Here is a 23,802-nt window from a genome sequence, read left to right as displayed (position 1 = left end):
CCAAGATGAAAGAGTTGGTCCCTGGCCTCAGGAACTCATAACAAAGGTCAACCAGTTGGCTGAGGCCAGAAGAGCTCCGAAGACCCAAAATCAGAGAGGTTATGGAAAGGTCCTCCATTATTCAAACCAATGAGAGATGAACTCTCCCTTATTGGGAATGAACCAGGAATGATCCAGGGATAAGGCATGCAGCTTAGAAGCTGCTGTCTGTGGTGTCAGAGAAACAGAACCAATAGTTTCTCTCTCTCTCTCTGTGTGTGTGTGTGTGTGTGTGCAGAGAGAGACAGAGAGAGAGAGAGATTTATGACTTATATAGAAATTGACTAACATGATTACAGAGGCTGACAAGTCCCAAGATCTGCACTCTGCAAATTGGAGACCTGGGAGAGCCGATGAGTAGTTCCAGTCCTAAAGCAGGCAAACTCAAGACCCTGAAAAAGCTGATGCTTCCATTCAAGTCTGAAGCAGGAAAAACCTGGTGTCCCAGCTCAAAGGCAGGAAGGCAAAAGAAGCTCCTTCTGACTCAGTCTTTTTCTTCTATTCAGGAGAGCAATCTGCTTTCCTCAGTTTACCAACTCATATGTTAATCTCATCCAGAAACACCCTCACAGACACACCCAGTATAATGTTTGACCAAATGTCTGGGCACCCTGTGACCCAGCCAAGTTGACACATAAAATTCGCCATCACAGGGAGAATCTTCCACTGGTTTCTGTGTGCTGAGTCTCACCATCCTACAGAGTGATTCATCATTTGATGGGGAGAATGTAGCAGAGACATTAATGGTGGGGATTCTGGAGTCACTCTCAGCATTTGTGCCCTGGATTTATCACTTTCTCTCTGTGTGAACTTGGTCACTTTGTTTAACCTTCTGTGTCTAAGTTATCCCACCAGCAAGATGGAGCTGTTAATAGAAACCATGTTGTGGTGTTGTATCAGAAGAGAGTAACTCTGTAAAGCACTTAGCACAGTGTCTGGTGGATAATACCTGCTCAAGACTTGTGAGTTATTGTCATTGGTGGTATTACAGACTTTTTGCCTCTTCCTCCAGAGTGTGTGCTAACTCAACACAGAGAAAAGTGCATGGGGTTTGGACCCAGAGAGGCCAAGGCTGGCTCCATCCTGCACACCTAGAGCAAATGGCCAAGGTTCTCTGTGCCTTGTACTCCCTGTGTGTAAGTGGGGAGGATGTGACCTCAATAGATTGCTTCTAGGGTTAGAGAAAGCATCCATACAGCATCCGGTCCACCTGAGCTACTCAACAGTAGCTGGCTGTTTTTCCACTCCTAATGGCAGAGACCACATCTTTCATTAGCATCCCCAGTGAGCACCACTCTCATAGTAAGTGCTCATAAGAGGTTGTTTGAATGCAGTGGCTTTGCCTGATAAGAAAATATGGCCCTACTATTCCCAGACACCCTTTCTAGAGGTCAGGTCCAACAGGTGCTCAGTATCACGTTGTCTCCACACAGTCTTCTAAGAGGACAGTCTGTCTCAGGTACTTGTGAAACTCCTGTTGCTGCCAGATCTAAGTGAGCTGGTGGAAGGCAAGAGAGATGGCTGGTGGGAGAAGAGCAAGGCTGTTTCTCAACTCTGGGACAATGAGAAGTGAATAGAAAATAGAGAATTGCACTTGGGAGTGATTCAGAATAAATTGCCACTGTGTCCCCTAAGCCATCACCCCTCTGACCAATGTCTTCCTTATGTCAATTCAGTGTTTTCCATTTGTAAAGTACCTGGACGTCACCACATCCCTGAGAGACAGGCTGGGCAGGGGCAATTATTCTCATCTTTCAGAAGAGGAAACTGAAGCTGAGTAGAGGGATTTGCCTAGGGTCACACAGCTCTTCTCATTCTCAGGTTGGTGTTTTTCTCCGTGGAGACAAAACTAGAGTATTTTCAGAGTATCCCTGGTGGCTGGCCAGGCAGAAAGCACAGCCCCACAGGTATGTCTCAGGCTGGCAAATCTTCCCAAGAGGCTAGAGATGAAGGATTTCTTCTTCAACAGCAAATCAAGTCTATGTCATTGTGACAAGAGTTGTGCTTCCAACTCCCAAGGCAGCCCAAATGGTCAATCAGGACACAGGTCTTTCTCTCCAACCCTTGTCAGTGGGTGCCAAAGTCTCTTCCTTCTCTTCTTCTCCTCATCTTTCTCCTGTTCCTTGTCCTTCTTTATCTGTTCCTTCTCTTCCTTCTTTTTCCGTAATCTCTTTTCTTGACCAGATTGCAACATGCAGCTTCACACTTTAATGGACTAGCCTTGGGATAAAGTCATCAATATTCTAAGAAACCATTTCAGGGATCCTTTTTTTCTTAGTCTCTTTTTAAGTCAGGTGTTTTTAACCTGAAACCATGGAGAGTGATTGACTCTGAAAAACAGAATATTTAAATTCATATTAATTTTTTGTGTTTTTTTAATATGAATTGGGGATGGAGGGTATAGCATTCATCAAATTCTCAGAATGGCATAAACACAGAAAGGGTCTTTATTAAGGGCTTATTGACTCAGACTTAACACACAATGATGACAAAATGGTATGATGTGGGCTTCCTGATCCATGGAAAAAATGGCAGAATCTAAGCAGGAAGACTTCTGCACACAGCAGGGCCCAAGCCGAGTTGTCTGATGTCTGTGCACATGACGGATGAAAAGAGTCAGTGTTTGTGTTTTTAAACTATTTGGTTCAAGCTGAGTGACTCTACGGAGAAGTGATTAAAGAAGAGTCTAGCAGCCTGTAGTCCCAGCATTTGGGGAGGCCAAGGCATGCGGATTATTGAGGTTAGGAGTTTGAGATCAGCCTGACCAATATGGCGAAACCCTGTCTCTACTAAAAATACAAAAATTAGCCCGGTGTAATGGCACACACCTGTAATTCCAGCTACTTGGGAGGCTGAGACAAGAGAATACATTGCACCAGGGAGGAGGAGGTTGCAGTGAGCCAAGATTGTGCCACTGCACTCCAGCCTGGGTGACAGAGTGAGACTGCCTCAAAAACAAAACAAAACAGTCTATCATTGCACTGAATTGTTTTACAGAGAAAAGGTGACAAATTTTATTCTTGCAGAAATATCACGTATCTGGAGTAGAAACATGGAAGAAGTTTATTTTCCTTTTCTAGAGAGTTTCCCATCAAAAGGAATGGAATAAATTGAAGCTTTGAGAATTTAATTGGACAAAAGAAAGAACTTCTTGGATTCAATGCAATTACAGTGCAATTTGGCCAAGAATCTATCTTTGGATTGAGCTGATGGCGAGGAAACTTAGAAGTCGTTGGTCACCCTGGAGTTCAGGACACAGGCTGATGCCTATTGGAATCCTTTTCCCATCATCACATCCCAGTCCCATCCACACAAAGAATCATGATAAGTATGATCATTAGGTGATACCAACATATGGGGCTGTTGGATTTAATGACCAGAAATCCTGTGTTCTAATGGAAAGAGATAAGGCTTTGATGTCTTAAAGGCTTGGGTTCACTTCTTGGCTATACTGCTCATCAGCTGCATGATTTGAGGCAACTTTCTTCACTCTAATTTTTTCATTCCTTAACCATAAAGTGAGGATGAAGACTCTTGCCTTACCACTTGGTTATGATGATTAAAGGAGATAATGTACAAAAAGAGCTCAGCCTGGGACCCGACATGTCAATTCCCAGTGAAAACATGTTTATCTGAAGGTCCAGCTCCAGGGAACCCAGGCTTCTCAGAACAGGAATCTCAAAGCAAGAAGGGAGAGTCCAAGCATAAACAAAAAGTTGTGACAAAACTCAAGTAGTGAGTCCTACTCAGCCCTGCTGGTTTCCATTTTATCCATATGCCCAACTATTTCATGATTTAGCTCTCCAGCTTCTAGTTGATTAGAAGTTGAATTAGAATTGGGTTAATATTCAGCTCTCTTTCATCTTTGAGAAAAAAAGAATTGGGTTCATAAAAGGAGAAACTATTATATTCTTACATAAGATTACCAAGAAAAGATTTTGAAAAAATATTAAAAAAGTAAACCCTACAAATGACTAGCAAGGGCAGTATGTTAGCCCAGGGCTGCTGAAAACAAGTGTTACACAATGAGTGGTTTAACCAACAGAAATTTATTTTCACAGTCCCGGAGGCTACAAGTTGTAAATTACGGGATAGGCAGGATTGGTCCCTTCTGAGGGCTGTGAGGGAGAATCGGTTCATGTCCCTCTCCTAGCTTTAGGGTGATTTGCTGTCAGTCTTTCAAGCCATAATAGGCATTTCTTGGCTTGTAGATGCATCACCCTGATTTCGGCCTTCATCTCCACCTGGCATTCTCCCTGTGTGTGTCTGTCTCCAAGCTTCCCCTTTTTATACGGACACCAGTCGTGTTGGATTAGGGTCTCTCTCTACTCCAGTATGACTTAATATTAACTCATTATATCTGCAAAGACTCTACACATTCTGAGATACTGAAGGTTGGGACTTCAACATACAAATGTGTAGGGTGATGCAATTTAACTTATACTAGGCAGAAATCTGGGATTATTTAGTTTAGGGGCAAGCAGTACCTACTTTCTGAAAGAAATACTATATTTGGCCCCATACTCAGGACTATGATCCCTGGGTCATTAAGAAGAGACTTAAATTTTGTTCAGCATCTTAATCATTTTAGAAAGATCTCTGTAAAAAGTGACTAATGTGGAAGATGCGTGGGGCTCAACGCTCACTGATGCAGACTTGCTGCTCACCAGGCACAAATGTGAGCTGCAAGCTGCCTTTCCAGAGGATTCCCAAAGCAAGCAGCTGAGCACCCACAACAGCATGAGATCAGTTTTGTGGTTTTCACCTCAAGCTTTAGGACCACAGGGTCTCTGCTGAGCTGACGTGCAGGCACTCAGACTGGAAGCAGAATGACTTCTTCTGCTAGGTACCGGTCACCTGAACTAACCAGGGATGTGGACCAGGCTCTGAGCCGATGCTCAAAGGGGTATTCCACAAGATCACTGGCTTTCAGGAATTACTCCTCCCTAAGGAGTGTGTTAACATCTCTGGCTATGAGATACATATACTATGCAGCAAGGTATAAAACAAATGGCACCTACTGCCTGCATCTTCGGACTATTTATATATGCAACGGAGGCAGTCTGAAGTAGCCTAAAGAGAATCAGAAAACCTAGGTCTGAGGCCCAGCTCACTAACTTCCTAGCAGAGTGAGCCATGGCGAGTACCTTACCCTCTCTAAACATCAGTTTTTAATCTGCAAAATAGTGATGACTTCCACTCAGGGTGATGTAAATATCACACGGGGCAATGGGTGGAAAAGTATCTGGAATGATTTAGGGTGTGCCATAGGTGCACTGAGTCATGCTGGTCTTCACCCAACTCCTCTTGGGGGCTACTGTACTCATTTCCCAGACGCAGCAGGTGTTGGCTGCCAGCAGCTCATGTTTGCATCCTTTTGGAACATGGCCTTTGGTTGATGGGAGCTACTTTGCCCAGGGATGCCTGGGATGTATGGCCAAACCCCTCGGAGTGACTTGTGGCCAACAGCAGATTGATATGGGGTGTGACCATCCAGCCCTCCTGCCTCTGCCAAGACAACTTCTGTGGTGCATCTGAAACTCCAGAGCTCCCCATGGGGTCAGGAGGCCAGACTCGCCCTAAACCACACATTTGCCTGGCTTGTCCCCTTCCCATATTTCACATTTCTGACTCCTTCACAGGTGTCTCCTGAGAACACTTCCTCTTTAAACTGCTCACACAAGAATCTCTATCTTAGGCTCCATTTCTAGGGAATTTGACCTAAGCCAGGAAGCCATGCAAGACTCACTGGTTGTTGGCCTTTGCATCTTGCAGTGTTTCCTCTTTCAGAGGTGACGCTGTAACTAATCTGACTCTAAGATCTTTGCACAGTTCTTTACTCTGCCCTAAATATTCCTCCCCCAGATCATCAGCCGGCTGACTCCTTGTCAGTCAGATCTCTGTTTAAATGTCACTTGCATAGAGAAGCCCTCTCTAATTGTGCCATGTAAAGTGGCCATTGAAATTCCCCACGTAGCCCTTGGCGTACTGTGCTTCTTACTATCTCTTTGTTTATTATCTCATCCCTCTTCCTTCCCCTGTGGTAAGTGAGCCTCGCTTTTCATCTCTGTGATAGCACATTTGGGCTGAACAGTCTCTGAGGGTCCTTCCTGCTTTGGCGTTCCACTTTCCATGGGCTGGGATCAAACGCAAAGCATTAACATTCCGTTAGCAACAGCAGACCAGTAATAGCATGAGAGTTCCAAGGCTGCCTCCCGCATGACCCAGTGCAGACTCCTTCCCTCCCTGAGTTGGTTTCCTCACCTGCTGCACAGAGGCTGTAGTTCGCCAGCCTCTGATGTACCACAGGGGAAGGAAGAGGGATGAGATAATAAACAAAGAGATCGCAAGAAGCAGAGTATGCCAACGGCTACGTGGGGAATTTAGATGGCCACTTTACATCGCACAGTTAGGGAGGGCTTCTCCATGCAGGTGACATTTGTTCTCACGATGACCTCCAGCTGCAGTCCTATAATTTTGATGACATGGAATGTCTATTGTTTCTGGAACCTGGGGACACACTACTGCGGGACTGCTTGTGTTGAACCTTCTTTGTTTTCTGTGCTTTCTTTCTTTCTTTTTTTTTTTTTGAGACAGAGTCTCACTCTGTCGCCCAGGCTAGAGTGCAGTGGCAGGATCATGGCTCACTGCAAGCTCCGCCTCCCGGGTTCATGCCATTCTCCCGCCTCAGCCTCCAGAGTAGCTGGGACTACAGGCACGAGCCACCATGTCCGGCTGTTTTCTGTGCTTTCTTAAAACGGTTACAGTCAGCTGATGTGAAGGCTTGCAAATGCCTTTTTATTATTTTGGGGAGTATGCCTGGCTTCATTTTATTACCGTTAGTCCTGTGCCCCTCAAACCTCATCCTTTCCAATTGTAGATGCTGGAAAGAAACCTTTTTCTCCCTGCCATCCATAGGTGCACAGCACAAATGAGACATAGTCCTGACACCAAGGCACTCAGTCTCTCAAGCGACTGTAATTATGGCACATTGCATTCATTCATTCTTTCCTGCATTCATTCATACATTTATTCAACAAATACCTAGTGAATGACTATTACCTAGGCTCTGAGGACTCAACAGTGAACGAGATAAACTGCCTGTCCTCATGGAGCTTATGTTCTTGTGTTACCTGCCATCACAAAGGTATTTCAGGGTGCTCTCAAGCACTGAAGAGGAGGCAACCAGTTCTCTCTGCTCAGATAGACCTTGGAAGCCTTTTTGGAGGAGAGAACATTTAGGCCAGGTTTTGAAGAATAAATAAGAGTTTTCCAGACAAAGAAGGGGTTCATGAAGGCATTGCTGTGGTTGAGTTGGAAGGACAGTGGCAGGGAGACTCGGGGAGGAGGCCACAGAGGTGGAACAGGCAGAGCCGGATTGTGAAGGCTGCGTGAATCATCCCAGATGCTGCACTTTATCCTGATGATAATGGGGAGCCACTGAAGGTTCCTGCACATGGGAACGAGATGATTTGAGAAAGGTCTTGGCACTTGGGCAGCGTGGCTAAGAGTACTCATGTCCTACAACAGCTGTAACCAATCACCGCAGACTGGGTGACTCAAGGCAACAGAAGTTTATTTTCTTACAATCCTGGAAGCTGGAAGTCTGAAATCAAGGTGTCGGGCAGGGTTGGCTCCCTCTGGAGGGACTGGAAGGAGAGTCGGCTCCGTGTGTCTCTCCCAGCTCCTGGCAGTTACTGGCAAAGCTTGGCATTCCTCGGCTTGCAGCTGTATCACTCCCATCTCTGCTTCGCGTGGTCCTCTCTGGCATGTCTCTGCCATCACATGGCTTCCACTCTCTCTGTCTCTTCTCTTCTTATATGGACACTCGTCATACTGAATGAACGGCCTGCCCCATTCCAATATGACTGCATCATAACTAATTACATCTGCAATGACCCTATTCCCAAATAAAGTCTCACTCTGAGGTACTGGGGTTAGCACTTCAACACATCTTTTGTGAGCACACGGTCAGCAGGAATGGGGCCACAGAGCCAGGGGGGCCAGCATGAGGTGGACACTCTGCCTGTAACAGCACCTGTGTCACCAGGTGAGGGACTTGTGGGCAGGGATGTGGGCTTGGGGTATTTCCATAACCCTCTATGTGGGACTGAAAACCATCAGTTGTCCACAACGAAGAATGGGGCAAATAACTGATAACGCTATGGGAGACTAAATCCCATCCTCCAGTCACTCCCCAAGCAATCACTGCCTTCTCTGTGGATGGTTCTTCCCCTCTGATAATGCACGTCACCTCTGGGAGCAACTTGAAGAGCATCTCTGTACTTTCATGTTCTAAATTATGTACACGAACCATGCTTGGGACAGCCATGCCCAGCGCCCAACCACTTAGCACCCAGAGGTGCAGCAACTCCAGCCCATACCTGTAAGCAGGGCCATCAGCAGAAGTTGTGCAGACTGCAACCCTGTGTGCAGCTAGAAGATCTGGGGTTTCTTCTGGAGCCCTCTCTCTGCTGTGGTGGATGTGGAATCTCTGCCCTCTCCACACTCCTAAGCCTCCTGATATCTCCTGAGGTGTGGGCTGGGCAACACAGAGCCTGTTTGGAATGATGTCAGGATTTTTTACCGCTAGAATCAGAGGAGCTATTGTAGATTCTTCTCATATTTCACCTGGCCCAAATTGGGGAATGGGGGAAGCTTCCCCTTCTCTGAATTCCCACAGCTCTTGATTCTCATGTTCATCCTTGTATTCATTCATTCATGCACTCATTCATTTGATACTGTCAGCAAATATTTAATGAGCACCTATTCAGTGCCAGGCTATGAACAAAATAGAGCAAAAGCCCTGTCTCACAAAGCTAATATTTGACAATTATGCAAAGAGTATCTTTCATGTGCCAGGCACAAGGAAGGCACCTGCCCTTCCTTTTGCCAAATAGCATTTCAGTGATTAAAAGCTTGGGCCGTGGAATTCAACAGCCAGGTTTCAAATACACAATCAGTTACTTATAAGCGAGGTGGGCTGTGGCCATATGTTATAATCACTCAGAGCCTCTGTTTCTCTCTATGAACTGAGGACAATGATATCTTCCCCTTGACAGTTCTAAGATCAAGTGAAATGATGCATGTCATGTACACCATAGAGTCATGAGTGTATAAAAACTGTTCGGCTGGGCGCGGTGGCTCAAGCCTGTAATCCCAGCACTTTGGGAGGCTGAGACGGGCGGATCACGAGGTCAGGAGATCAAGACCATCCTGGCTAACACTGTGAAACCCCGTCTCTACTAAAAAATACAAAAAACTAGCCGGGCGAGGTGGCAGGCGCCTGTAGTCCCAGCTACTTGGGAGGCTGAGGCAGGAGAATGGCATGAACCTGGGAGGCGAGCTTGCAGTGAGCTGAGATCCGGCCACTGCACTCCAGCCCGGGCGACAGAGTGAGACTCTGTCTCAAAAAAAAAAAAAAACAAAAAAAAACTGTTCAGTGAACGTTCACTGTTATTATAATTGATACTATTGTAACTATTACAGTTACAAGAGAATGTGGGTTATCTCTCTCCACCTGGTTGTATTTGCACATCAGGTCATCTTCAGAGTTGCGAGCTTGTAACAAAAACATGGGTAAAATAATACTAAAAATAACTTAAACGAGAAACAGAAAAAAGGGACAGATTAAAAACAAACAAAACAAAACAAAACTCCAAAAAACACAAAAAGCACAGGAGGGAAGAGAGAAAAATGACTGAAAGGCTATTTTCGTAGCTGATTATCAAGTAGCCTGCCTCCTACCACAGTAGAAAGAGTCTGGGCAAAGAGCAAGGCGGGCTCTGATGTTTGTAACAGAAGCACAGGCTGTTAAGCGGGTAATAAATGCTTCTGACTTTGACATCAGAGTGGGATGCATCCCACTGGTCTTTTTAAAAGAGACATATAGGATGATGCTCTTCAAAGCATTTGCACCAAAAAACTGCAGGGCTGCTCTTGTTGGAAGTCTGAGGGAACCTATTTAATCTCTCCTCTCCTCTCTGGGTATGTAACCGATTGAGAATGAACACAAGGAGCCAGGCGAGGCTCAGTATCAGTGTTGTTATTGATGATGCCGTATTGGGAAGGTTCCCCAAACTGCATTCACCATAACAGAAAGTCTGGAGCAAGGCAGTCTTCCCTGCCTTAGCAGCAAGTCTGGAGTAAGCCAGGCTTCCCCACTCAGGGAGTACTGGCTGAAGGGTCATCCGAGAGGCAGCCTGGGCCTCACAGACTCCACAGTAGGAGCATTGGCAGAACTTCAGCTGGTGTGGCCAGAGAGCTGTCTCTTTCAGGTCTCTCACTCACCAAGGGTCTCAAATTCATACCTTCAGTGTTATCTCCAAACAAGTTAGATTAGTTCGCTAGGGTAGCCATAACAAAGTAACACAGACTGCCTGGCTTAAACAACAGGGATTTATTTACTCACAATCCTGGAGGTTGGAAGTTCGAGATCAGGGTGTTGGCAGGGGTTCTTCCCAGGCTTCACCCTTTGGCTTGCAGACGGCTGTCTTCCCCTGTTGTCCTCACGTGGTCTTCTCTCTGTGTATGTCTGTGTCATAATCTTCTTTTCTTACAAGGACACTGGTTATATTGAATTAGGGCCTACTCTAATGACCTCATTGTAACTTGATGGCCTCTTTAAAGGCTCTATCTCCAAATACAGTCACATTCTGAGGTACTAGGAGCTAGCACTTCAACATATGAATTTTGGAAGAGACATAATTCAGCCCAGAACACAAGATTAGGCAGACAATCAGGGAAATATTCCTGGAGAATATAAAAATGTACATCGTGCTGCATTCTTTTAAAAACCACTTATTCTTTTGAATATGCAATGCATGCACATGGTACAAATTTGAAATGCTACAAAAGAATATAGAGAGAAGCATAATTTTCTTTCCTCCCTGACCCCAGTCCCCCTGGAAGCCATGTGATTGGTGTTTTGTGTTTGACTCTCCAGAGAGAGTCTTTGCACATATGTGTGCTTACACAGAGCACACTCTCTGTTCTGCACCTTCCTTTTTCAACTAAAAGTGTATCTTTGAGGGGACTTACTTACCTAAGACAAAAAAGCAGGTGTACTTTTCTCTATTCATCCTGTTAAGTGCAACGAAAAGCCTAGGCGTTACATGCAAGACAAATATACAGAGCTCCTGCAAGATAGAGAGGGGAAGGTAAGAGGCTAGAGACCTCAGAACCCAGGGAATAATATGGTGGTGGGTTCCTTGGGTTTTCTCTTTGCCTCATATATCCCAGAATTGGATGTGAAGAAGCCAGTTCTTCCAGAAACATGGACAGGAGCAGACAAAATCAAAAGCTCAAACAAAATCTGCTCCCAATAACTACTCTACATTAGCCAAACACTTTACACACAGAACCTTGAAACCCCTATCCTCACTCATGACAGAAAAGGGCAAAAGAAGAGCCTAGATTTTTGGTCTCATGATGTTTTGACAAGACACCCCAATACCCCTACTGATGTCAGAGGTGACCAATTAGGAAGCCAGGAATTTCATTCCTACCAGCTGACAATGAGATCTCCTTCCCAGCAATATCACTAGAGACCATGTGGGTAGGCTGGACTTTCACTCTCACCCAGCAAAATGGAGAACTCCCTTCTCAAGTATCAACAAAGCCAAATGTGAACTCAGGACTTCTATTTCTGCCTGAAAACGACAAGGCAGTGTCCCCACTTCCCGTGCTAGAGCAGTCATTAAAAATAGCTAAAACACTCAGATTCATAGCTTCATTGCATAAAACTAAAATGTCCAGATCTTAAAATAAACTCACTTGTCATATCATAAGCCAAGAGGATCACAGAGTGAATGAGGAAAGACATTTAATAGATACCAACACTGAGATGACAGAGATATTAGAATTATCTGATGAAGATTTTCAAGTATCATGATAAAAATGCTTCAACAAACAATGATAAACAGGCTTGTAACAAATGAAAACATAGAAAGTCTCAGCAAAGAAATAGAAAGACAAGGCAAAAATTGAAAGATACAAAGAAGAACTAAAAGGTAAACTTAGAATTGAAAAATGCAGTAACCAAAATAAAAAGTTCAGTGTTCAGTGGATGGGCTGAACAGCAAAATGGAGGGGATAAAGAGAATAATTAATGAACTGGGAGATAGAACAATAGGAATTACTCAATCTGAACAACATAGGAAAAACACAATGTAAAATCATAAACAAAGCCTCATGGACCAGTAGAACCTCAACAAAAATCTAAAATTTGTATCACTGGGGTCCCAAAAGGAGAGAGAAGAATTGTGCTGAAAAAGTAGTCAAAGAAATAATAATAGCTAAAACTCCCCAAAGTTGGCAAGACATACAAACCTACAAAGTCAAAATGCTGAGAAAATCTCAAACAGGATAAACCAAAGAAATCCACACCAAGACATATCATATTTAAATTTCTGAAAACCAAAAACATGAAAAAAAATCTTAAAAACAGCCAGAGAAAGACAGTATCTTACCTATAAGGGGAAAACAAATAGAATAACAGTGAATTTCTCATTAGCAAATATGGAGGCCAGAAGGAAGTAAGTAGCACAATATTTTCAGGTGCTGAGAGCAAAGAACTGTCAGTCCAGAATCCTACATCTAGTGAAAATATCCTTTAAAAATGAATGAGAAATTAAGACATTTTCAGATGAAGGAAAACTCAGAGAATTTGTCATCAGCAGACCTGCCCTAAATAATGGCTAAAGACAGTTCTTTAAACAGAAAGGAAACAATAAAAGAAGGAATCTTGGAACATCTGAAGGGAAGAAAGAACATGGCTAAGTGAAAGTACGGGTAATAAAATAGATGGTCTTTCTCCCCTTTGGTTTTCTAAACTGTGTTTGATGTTTGAAGCAAAAACTCTAGCATTGTCTGATGTGGTTCTAAATGTATGTAGAAGAAATAGTTAAGAAAATTATTAATCTAGTTTGGCTCTGTGTCCGCACCCAAATCTTATCTCTAATTATAATCCCCACATGATGAGGGAGGGACCTGGTAGGAGGCTATTGGATCATGGGGGCAGTTTCCCCCATGCTGTCCTTGTGATAGTGATAGTGAGGGAGTTCTCCAAGATCTGATAGTTTAAAAGCGGCATTTTCTCCTGTGCATTCTCTTTCTCCTGCCACCTTGTGAAGAAGGTGCCTGCTTCTCCTTCACCTTCTGCCATGATTTTAAGTTTCCTGAGGCGTCCCCAGCCATGCAGAACTATGAGTAAGTTAAACCTCTTTTTGAAAATAAATTGCCTAGTCTCAGGTATTTCTTTATAGCAGTGTGAAAATGAACTAATACAATTATACTATACATAGGGGAGAGTAAAGGGTCATTAAAGGAAGTGAGGTATCATCCTTTACTCAAACTATAAAAATGATAAGAGCAGATTGTAATAAATTATGTATATAAAGTAATATCTGGAGCAATCACTAAAAAAAAACCCTACACAAAGAGATCCACTAAAAACACTATAGAGAAATCAAAACTCTACATCTTTTTAAATCTAAAAATGTCCACATAACCCACTAGAAGAAAGAACAAAACAGAGAGAACAAACAGAAAAATAAGACTTAAGGCCTATCATGTAAATAATTACACTCAAACACATCAACTGAAAAACAGAGATTAGTAACATGACTCAACTATATTCTGCTTACAAGAAATTCATTTCAAGCATAATGATACAGGCAGGTTAAAAGTAAAATGATAGAAAAAATATATATCCATGCAAACATTAATCAAAGGAAAGCAGGAGTCTCTATGTTAATATAAGATAAAGTAGTCTGAAAAGATAACTATTTGAGCTAGCAAGGGATATTATACAATGATAAGTCAGTTTACCAAGAGGAAATAGTAATTCTAAGTGTGTATGTCTCAAATGACAGAGCTGTAAAATGTGTGAAGCAAAAACTGATAGAACTGAAATAAGAAAAAATTTGTAGTTGAAGAACTCAATATACATTTCTGAACAATTGGTAGAACTAAAAAGAAAACCATCAAGAATATACAAAAACTCAACACAATCAACCAACAGAATCTAACTGGCATTTGTAGAACACATCACCCAACAAAAGCAAAATGTACATCTTCTTCACATGCTTAAAGAACACATACCAAGATCGACCATAGCCTGGGCTATAAAATAAACCTCAACAAATTTAATAGAAATGAAAACATACAGAGTATCTTCTTCAACCACAATGGAATTAAACTGGAAGTAAATTACAGAAAGATAACCGATAAAATCTCTAAACATTTGGAAACGAAACAGCATACTTCTAAACAATTCATGGTTCAAAAAGGAAGTCTTAAAGGAAATGAAAAATTACATTGAAATGAATGGAAGTGAAACTATGACCTAAAAAATTTGCTGGACACAGCTAAAGCAGTGTTGAGAGGGACATATTTAGCAGTAAATTCATACTCAAGAAAAGAAGAAAAGTCTTAAATCAATTATCTAAGCTCCCACTTCAAGAAACTAGAAAAATAAGAGCAAAAGAAACCCAAAGTAAGGAAAAAGAATGAAATAATAAAGACAAGAACAGCAATCGGTAAAACTGAAAACAGAAAGCAATAGAGAAAAGTCCAAACAAAGAGTTGGTTCTTTGAAATGGTACACAAAATTGACAAATGTGGTCAGTAGCAAGACTGACCAAACAAACAAACAAACAAAAAACTAAAAAAAAAAAGATGACACAAATTAGCAATATTACGAATGAAACAGAAAATAACACTATAGACCCTGCAAGCATCAAAAGGATAATAAGGAGATACTTTGAACTCTACACACATAAATTTTAAAACTTAGGTTTAATAGACCAATTCCTCAAAAGCCCACAAATAACCACTATTCACTCAATATGAAAAAAAATAATTTGGGTATACCTATAACTATTAAGGAAATTATATTTGTAATTTTAAAATTGCCCCCCAACATCTCCAGATGTTTCACTGAAGATGAAATATCCAGATGTTTCAGTGGAGAATGCTATCAAACATTTAAAGAAGAATTAGCACTAATTCTATACAAACTTTTCCTAAAAACAGAAGAGAAGGGAACATTTCTCAATTCATTTTACAAAGCTAGTATTACTCTCTATTCAAACTGGACAAAGCTAATACAAAAAAAAGAATGCTAAGACCAATATCCTTCATGAATACAAAGGCAAAAATCCTTAACATTATATTCGCAAATAGAATTCAGCAGGTGGGCACGGTGGCTCACACCTGTAATCCCAGCACTTTGGGAGGCTGAGGCGGGTGGATTACTTGAGCTCAGGAGTTTGTGACCAGCCTGGCCAACATGGTGAAACCCCATCTCTGCTAAAAATACAAAAATTAGCTGGGTGTGGTGGCACATGCCTGTAATCTCAGCTACTCAGGAGGCTGAGGCAGGAGAATCACTTGAACCCAGGAGGTGGAGGTTGCAGTGAGCCAAGATTGCACCATTGCACTCCAGCCTGGGTGACGAGAGCAAAACTCCATCTCAAAAAAAAAAAAAAAAAAATTCAGCAGCATATACTAGGACAAAGTGGGATTTATTCCAGGTATGCAGGGATGGTTCAATTTTTAAAAGTCAATCAATGTAATACACAATATTAATAGGCTAAAGAAAAATACTACATGATAATACCAATCCATGAAGAAAGAGGAATATGATAAAATACAACCCCAATTTTTTATTTAAAAATCTTAGGAAAATAGGACTAGAGGAAGAAAGAAACTACAACTAACCTTATATTTAATGATCAATAACTGAATAACTTTTCCCTGAGAGAAGGAAGAAGGTAAGTATGCTCACTCTCACCACTTTTATTTAATCTATTCCTGGCAGTTCTAGCCAGTAGAATAAGACAAGAAGTAAAAATAAAAAAGCACATAGATTGGAAAGAAATAATAAAACTGTTTTTATTGCAGATGACATAATTGCCTATGTAGAAAATCTGAAGAAATATGCAAAAAAAAACCTCCTAGAAATAATAAGAGAGTTCAGCAAGGTCACAGGAAGAAAGATAAACATAGAAAAATCAACTGCCTTTCTACATACTATCAGTGAAGAACTGGTAACTGAAATTAAAAATACAATGGCATTTACAATCACATATTAAAAGAAATACCCAGATGTAAATCTAACAAAACATGTAAAAGACATTTGTGCTAAAAACTACAATACACTGATGAAATAAATCAAAGGAGATCCAAATAAATGGAGAGACATACCATGTTCATGAATTGGAAATAACAAAGATGTCAATTCTCACCAAACTGACAAACTGGTTTAAGGCAATTTTCATAAGATTCCAGAAAAATATTTTGTAACTACAAACAAAATTATACTAAAATATATGTGGAAAGACTAAGAAACTAAAAATGCCAAAACAATTTTGAAAGGGAATCAGTCTACCCAATTTGAAAACTTAGTATATAGCTACAATAATCAAGACTGTTTTATTGGCAGAGGGACACACATCTAGATAAAAGGAACAGAATAGAGAATCCAGATATAGTTTACATAAATAGTTCCAAATGATTCTTGAAAAGGTACACAAGCATTTAATAGAAGAAAAGTAGCCTTTACAACAAATACTGCTGAAATAATTGTACATACATAGGCAAATAAATAAACCTTGACCTATCTGACACCTTATACAAAAGTTAACTCAAGATGGATAATAGACTTAAATATTAAATGTTATGCTATAAAATTTTAAGAAAATAATCACAGGATAACGTCTTCAGGATATAGGACTAGGGAAAGAGTTCTTAGACCTGACACCAAAAGCATAATTCATAAAATGGAACGTTAATAAATTGAACGTTATCAAAATGATAAAGTTTTACTTTGCCAAAACTCTGCAGAGATCATATACTAAATTCTTGTATGTATTTTTGCCTATTTCTGTAACATTGATCTGCTTTTCATGTGCCAGTAGTACAACCTTGAAGACTAACACAACTTTAAACTGGCATAATGAATATAGATAGTGAATAAATGAACCTTTAAAAATTATGTATTTTGTTCTGTGAAGAGCATAAGTATATGTCATTGCATTTTTTACATTCAAGGTGTTGTTTTAGTTAATGTATGTATTTAAAATACAGCATAATTTTGGTAACTATGTGATAGGATTTCCTAGTTTTTTAATGTGTTCCCCAAAATATGTAGAAGTTTCCCAGTCTCCTTGGTCCCTGAGATGCCTTACTGGAAAATGGTATAATAAGAGAATAGAAAACAAGAGGAAGTGATGCATGAGCAATGAGCCCTTAAATACTAGGTGACTAGGAAACATGGCCCCACAAATGCTAGGCTTCAGTCCACACCTCTGATAGGACCTTGAATTCTTTGTTGGTCTATCCTCAGCACTGAGAACTGAACCTGGCACATAGTAGTTGCTCAACAACTTTGTGTTAAATGTAATTTCCTGGGGACGAAATGAATCAGAAGTAAGAGAAAGGCAGAGTTCACCCTAGCAAATCCATTGAGGAGGCAACTGTTGGTAGAATTTCCTTCTTTTCTTTAGAAATGCGGGAAGTAGCCTTGCTTCCCCTCCAAATTTCCAGGTGGTCTTTCTCACTTGATCTGAGGATAAAAGACAATGGGTTCATAATGGGTTCCAGTGTCTTAAGGGCAACTTTCTAGTGTGTATATGGGGGTGGTTAAAACTAGGATTAGAACTGACCTGATGATATGATTGCTGATAATCTCAGTGGGTAGGGGGTAAAGCTTGGAGCTCACAGGTTTTGGAGAAGTGGTGTGCAATGTTGAAAACAGCATGGGCTCTGGACTCCAAGAAATCCAGGTTTGAAGCTATTTTCTGCCACTTAATAGCTGTGTGTCTTTTACTTCTGTCATCTAACTTCTCTGAATCTTTGTTCCTTTGGGAGAAAAATTATCTTAACTTGATGTGCCTTCTCAGGCCATGGTGAGAATAAAGTGAAATGTTTGTAAAATATTTATATACTTAGTAGTCAGTCAGCAAATGCTTGTTAAATTCTTTAATGGAACAAATACGAAATCTTTGTCATTTTAGGTACTGATTGGAAAGACATGGGTTCAAAGTTGAACTGATGAAAGTTCATGTCATGTGTCTTTCAGGATGATTTAAATAGACTCAAACTAGACTGAAAAATAAAGACATTGATTATCTGACTACCAAGGAAATCTAGAGGGAGGGCAAGCATCAGGAGTGGTTGGTTCAATGGCTTGATAATGTCATCAGAGAGTCCACTTCTTCCATCTCTGCTTCACACTGGCTTCATCCTAAGGGTGACTCCCTTCATACCCATCAGATTGCTGCATAGAAACCGAGGTCACACACAGAACAACATCATTAGCTCAGGAGACCCTCACCCCATACAAGTCCTGTGCTCACCCATGGGCCAGCGGCATAGCCACCAAACAGCACACGTTGCTTGTTGGAGGTAGTGAGACTGAGTCCTGGAGCCAGGGATGTGGTCACTTTCCCTGTGGAGACAGAAAAGTACATGGATAAAATTGGGATTCTATTAGAAAGGAGAAAGGTGGAAATGATACCGAGTGGATGCTCCAAAGTTTGACCATCTGAAACTGTAAGCAACTTTTATTTAATCTCCTGAGATTTAGTTTTATCATTTGTAAAATAAAGAGTAAATCAACCCTACAATCTCTCATTGGGTTTTTTAAATGATTGCACGAGGTCATATATATAAAATGCATTGCCCTGGACCTAGAACATAGGAGGTGTTGAATATATGCATAGATATTGTTATTTTTTAGGGTACTGAACTATGGTTTCCAGAGCAGTTAGAGTTCTTAATTTCCACGTGGGAAAACTGAGGCTCAGGACATTGTTTGACTGTTCACGGTCTGCACAGCTGGTAGAATGTGTCTGACACCAGACTGCTAGATCCATGGCTCCTGGTGCTGTGATCCATGTTCTCCAGTTCCCTCTGCTTTCAGGGGGGCCCAGGGGAGAATGTGAAGCTCCTAGCGGGTAGGGGATAGCTGCAGCAGCAGGCATGGAAGTCACAGGAAGGCCCTTTCTTGGTTTGGCCCCACGGTGGGTCCACCAAGGAGGTGCTGACATCCTCTCTCAGCAGCTCAGAGCATATGAGCCCCAGGAGTCCCAGGCTGCCCAGACCTGCTTGCTCAGATAGGATTCCAAACCCTTCCAACGCCTGCCCAAGAAAGAAAACCTCCACATAAGCATCTCATTATTGCCTTCATGTTCTGCTCAGGAAGTGGCCCTCGGGGAGCAAACTCCAATAAACCACCTTCAGAAAATGGAGCTGGCGACTGGGGGAGAGGCCAGCCCATGCCCCTGGAGAATATGCTGACACTGGGCTTCCTCCTGCAGTGACAACATCAATCAGACCCTCCCACAAAAAAAAAAAAAAAAAAAAAGCTGAATTCATCTAATTAAAGAGTTCCTTCTGAGGACCGGGTTCTCAGAAGGTCCTCAGAAGGCTGAGCCTGCCCTTTTGGGTATTTGACCCCTTCCTTATTACCTGCAGTCCTTTCTCACAGTGGGAAATAATTTTGGCTTTGATTTGCCATCTGCACACAGGGACGCATGCTGGGGTGGAGGAAAGAATGCAGGAACTCAGATTGGGGTCAAATCGTAGTTCTGCTGCTTCCTAGCTGTGTGACTGCAGCCAAGTTACTTAACCTTGAGCCTCAGTTTTCTTGTCTCTATAATGAGCATAATAATTCTACCTACTTCTACCTAAGTTGTTTCATATCATGCCTGGCAATTAGTAAGGGCTCATTAAATAGCATTTTTTTTTTTTAAAAAAAAGGAAGTTCCATATTTGGTCTTATAATTCATATGTGTGTTAGGAAAATCCACTATCTATTCAACAGGCATTTATTGAATGCCTTTTATGGACCAAGCATTGTACTAGTCACTGGGGACATTACAAAAAAACAGTTATTGAGTCTTGTTGGGGAAACAGCATTATTTGAATAAAGACAAAGATGCTTATTAAACAAATGTGTATATAGGCACCTAAGTGCTATACAATTGTTAACTCATCTGATCCTTATAAAAATCACATGAGGCAGGTACTATTCATTTCCCCACTTTACAAAAAAGAAAATGGGGGCAGAGATGGATTAATTAGCTTGCCCAAGGTCACCTATATCAGTTAGTTATAGCCACATAATAAACCAGTCCAAAAAGTTAGTGCCTTAAAACAACCATGTATTGGTTGTCACAAGTTGTTGGGGGGGTATCGGCTCTGATCCAGGCTGGGCTCATTTAGGCGGTTCTCCTGTTCTCTTCTATGTGCCAGTGGCCAGTGGGGGCTTGGCTTTGCTCCACGTGCCTCTCCTCCTCTTCTGAAAGCAACAGGCCAGTCCAGGAATGTCCTTTTTATAGGGATGGCAGAAGTACAAGAGAGCGAGCAGTAGGTTCAGAGTTGGTACCCTGTCATTTCCCCCCTAATTCCACTGGTTAAAGCAAAGCAAGTAGCCAAACATAGGGGCAGACAGCAAGCCCTGCCGACAGGGGAGGGTACTGCAAACTGGCTTGGTAAGGGTAAGCAGGGATGGGTGAGGAACCAGGGTAATGATGCAGCCCCGCACATCACCTGCCTGGTAGGTGGTGGGGCCAGGTGTGCGCTGGCAGTCTTGGTCCAGTGTCCTGCTCTTATGCATTAACCTGAGCTGCCCCTCACGTGTGTACAAATGAGGGAAAGACAAGCATGGGGTGCCATGGGTATAAATCACAGGGAAGTGCTGGATTCTGGGTAGTCTGGAAAACGTCTTTCTGAGGAAGTCATGTTTGAGAGGAAAAGGATGCATCCGGGTTAATGCAGCAGAGATCACACTTTGTGCCAAAATTGCAAGGTGGTTTCACATCCTAGCAGGGGAGGGAGGGCCTTTGCAATGTCCCTGACCACGCTTTGCAGCACCCCCTCCCCCCGCCTCCAAATATGTCCTCTCATCCAACGAGCCTGCGCTCTGCCTGATCATGCAGGACTGTTGACCTTCCAGAGACAACCCTGGGCCTGCTGTCTTCCACTGGTCAATGCTCCCTCCTGGACTCCCCTTCTTCCTGTGAGGCCAGGCTCAAAGGCCCCCTTTGTGGAGCAGCCTGCCCTGATCCTCCAGGTAGAATTCAATGCTTACTACCACAAGCCACCTCACCAGTCACACATTCTAACCACAGAATGCATCACACAGCTTTGTAGTGATTGGCTTTATGGAATAATGCAAAAGATGGTCATTGAGTATGTACTGGTTGGATTTCCACACTGGACTCTGAGCCTCTTGAAAGTGTGGGCACATACACACATACACACACACATGTGCCCACACACATGCACACACACACCATGAGGAGATGATGTGAAGAGGAAGGTGGAGATTGGAGTGATGTGACCTCAAGGAATACCCACAACCACCAGAAACTAGGAGAAGCAAGAGATGGTTTCTTTCTTGATTCTGGACTCATGGCTTCCAGAATTTGAGAGAATACCTTTTTTTTTTTTTTTTTTTAAGCCACTCAGCTTATAGTGGATTGTCACAGCAACCACAGAAAACTAATATGACCCTCTTTGTCCATTACAGGAAGAAAATTCCACCAACATTTTAGCCTTCTTGGAAGAGTTGGGGAAAGGGCTCAGCCTCGGCTCCACCCATTCAGGCAGAATGACTAATAGGATGGGCCCATCTTACCCACGAATGCCTCAGAAGTAAATCAGGCTCTGCCTTCTCTTCCCAGCCCTGCGGGCCCCTGCCTGCCCTCAGGGGAGCTATGGCTGGTTCCTCTTTCCTGTCCCAGAGAGCTAAGCCTTTGTACATCTAATTCCAGTGACTCTAGAGAGATCCCCCAGCTCTGTAATCAGAAACACCTTGTGGTGTTGTGGCCTTGTGGTTATCGGGTCTTTCTAATTCCAACCCCAACTTCATGGAAGCAAATGGTCAGGTCAGATACCGTCACTGGAGAAGGGAAGAGGCAGGAAAACCAAAGCCACATGCTTTGGCAGAGATCCCAGGAGAGTCATCCAACAGCCTACTCAGACGCACACTTGTGTGTGAGGCTAGCCGTGGAGACACATGTGCAGAGGACTCTGTTCCCTGTTTGGGGAGCTCATGGATCAATAAGGCATCGCCCAAGCATCATTCAGTCATTCATCAAACATGCCTGGCAAGCCTCCTCTGTGCTGAGGACTGCACCAGCTGAGGCCAAGGGAGGCCACGGTTAGAGCAGGTTCTGGTGCCACACTGGTTGGGGACACGGTTCTGCCGTGACAGCCCTCGGTTTCATGTCTCAACATGGGGACAATAATAGCCCCTGCTGCTGGAGATTGGGGTGGGGTTGGTTGCTTACACCCCCTCATTCAGCCCCTTCCCTTCCAGGGTTCCTGTCAATGAAATCTGCACACAGAGCACTGAACCAAGGGAGGCAAATACCAGCTTTGTTATCTCTGTAGGGCACAGGGCTTCTTGGTACACTGAAAGTGGCTTGGTCCCCAGGTCAAAATGCAAGTCTTCCCCATGAGCGTAGGGGCCTTCCTAGCTGCCCTGCCTGCTTGCTGATGGAGATGCTGGACCCAAAGGGCAGAAGCCTGGCTTTCAGCCCCATGAGCAGAAGAACACAGGTTCTTATTCCAGACACACTGTGTAGCCTTGGACAGGTAACTTAACCTCTCTGAGCCTCAGCTTTCTCATCTCCAAAAAGATCATTATGTGGGTCTTCCTGTGTGGCTGTGTGTGATTACAAAAACTGAAGAGAGGCTCTGTGTGGTGGCCCTGTCCTCAGTGTCCCCCACAAACAGGTGCACAGTAATTCCCTCCACCCTCTCTCTCCTGAGACAGAGTCTGAGCCAAGGACACTGTCCCAGGCTGGCAAGGGAGCACCCAGGGGTGCTCCTGAAGCTCGTCCTTCCACCCTGCCTCTTTCCTACCATGGTCCCTCCACCTGCCTCTTTCCTACCATGCCCCAGTTCTGATCCTGCTCTTTCTGTTTCAGGCCTTTCCCTTCCACTCCTCTGCAGCTCCTGGCTGGACCCCTTCATCTTGTAAACACTGCAGTGCAAGCCCTAACAGCCCCACTTGCTCCCTGGAGATGAAACAGTCACCGAATAAGAAAACGTGTATTAAGGCTGGGTTGGAGCTCCCATCACTCACATGGCATCGGCTCCCAACACTCACATGGCATTGGCTGCATTCAGCAAACGGGCTTAGACTGTACCTACATCCTAAATGGGAGACTGGGGCAGAAATAAAGCAAGAAGGAGCTTTAGGACAGCTTGGGGGCAGAGGGGGAGCTCAAGGGGCTCTGCTACTTGCTGTGTTTGTGATTGTGGGCACGTCCCTTATGTCTCTGCACCTCAATACTTCCACCTGGGAAATGGGGCAACCCCCTTCACTCTGCTACGTTAATGTGAGGCTTTGACCACGTGCATGAAAAATCCTTCATTTTTTTCCTTGAAGACTCTACGCATTCAGCAAGATCGTTTGTCCTGAGAGTGACTGAGAGGCTGCCCCAGGCTCCTGGGGCTGCAGAAAGGGTGGAGAGCCAGGAGCCTTGGTTCTGGGTCCCACACCTGGGCCTGCAGCCTAAAGGAATGACAGCTCAGCCCTGCCCTTTCCTTCAGGGTACATGGTGGGAACCTCCCAGCACAGCCAGCTTCAGTCTCACCATCTAGAGGTCCTCTGGGCCCTGTGCTGTGCCAGAGCAGACCAGGGAATGGCCTCCCCAACCAGTCCCCTCCCACTCCCTTTCCCTCCCCTCCCCTTCCCTCCTCTTCCCTCCCCTCCCCTTCCCTCCCCTCCCCTTCGCTCCC

Source organism: Colobus angolensis, unplaced genomic scaffold (genome assembly GCF_000951035.1).
Source record: "Colobus angolensis palliatus isolate OR3802 unplaced genomic scaffold, Cang.pa_1.0 Scaffold32, whole genome shotgun sequence".
Taxonomy (NCBI): Eukaryota; Metazoa; Chordata; class Mammalia; order Primates; family Cercopithecidae; genus Colobus; species Colobus angolensis.
Note: the sequence above shows the minus strand (reverse complement) of the source record.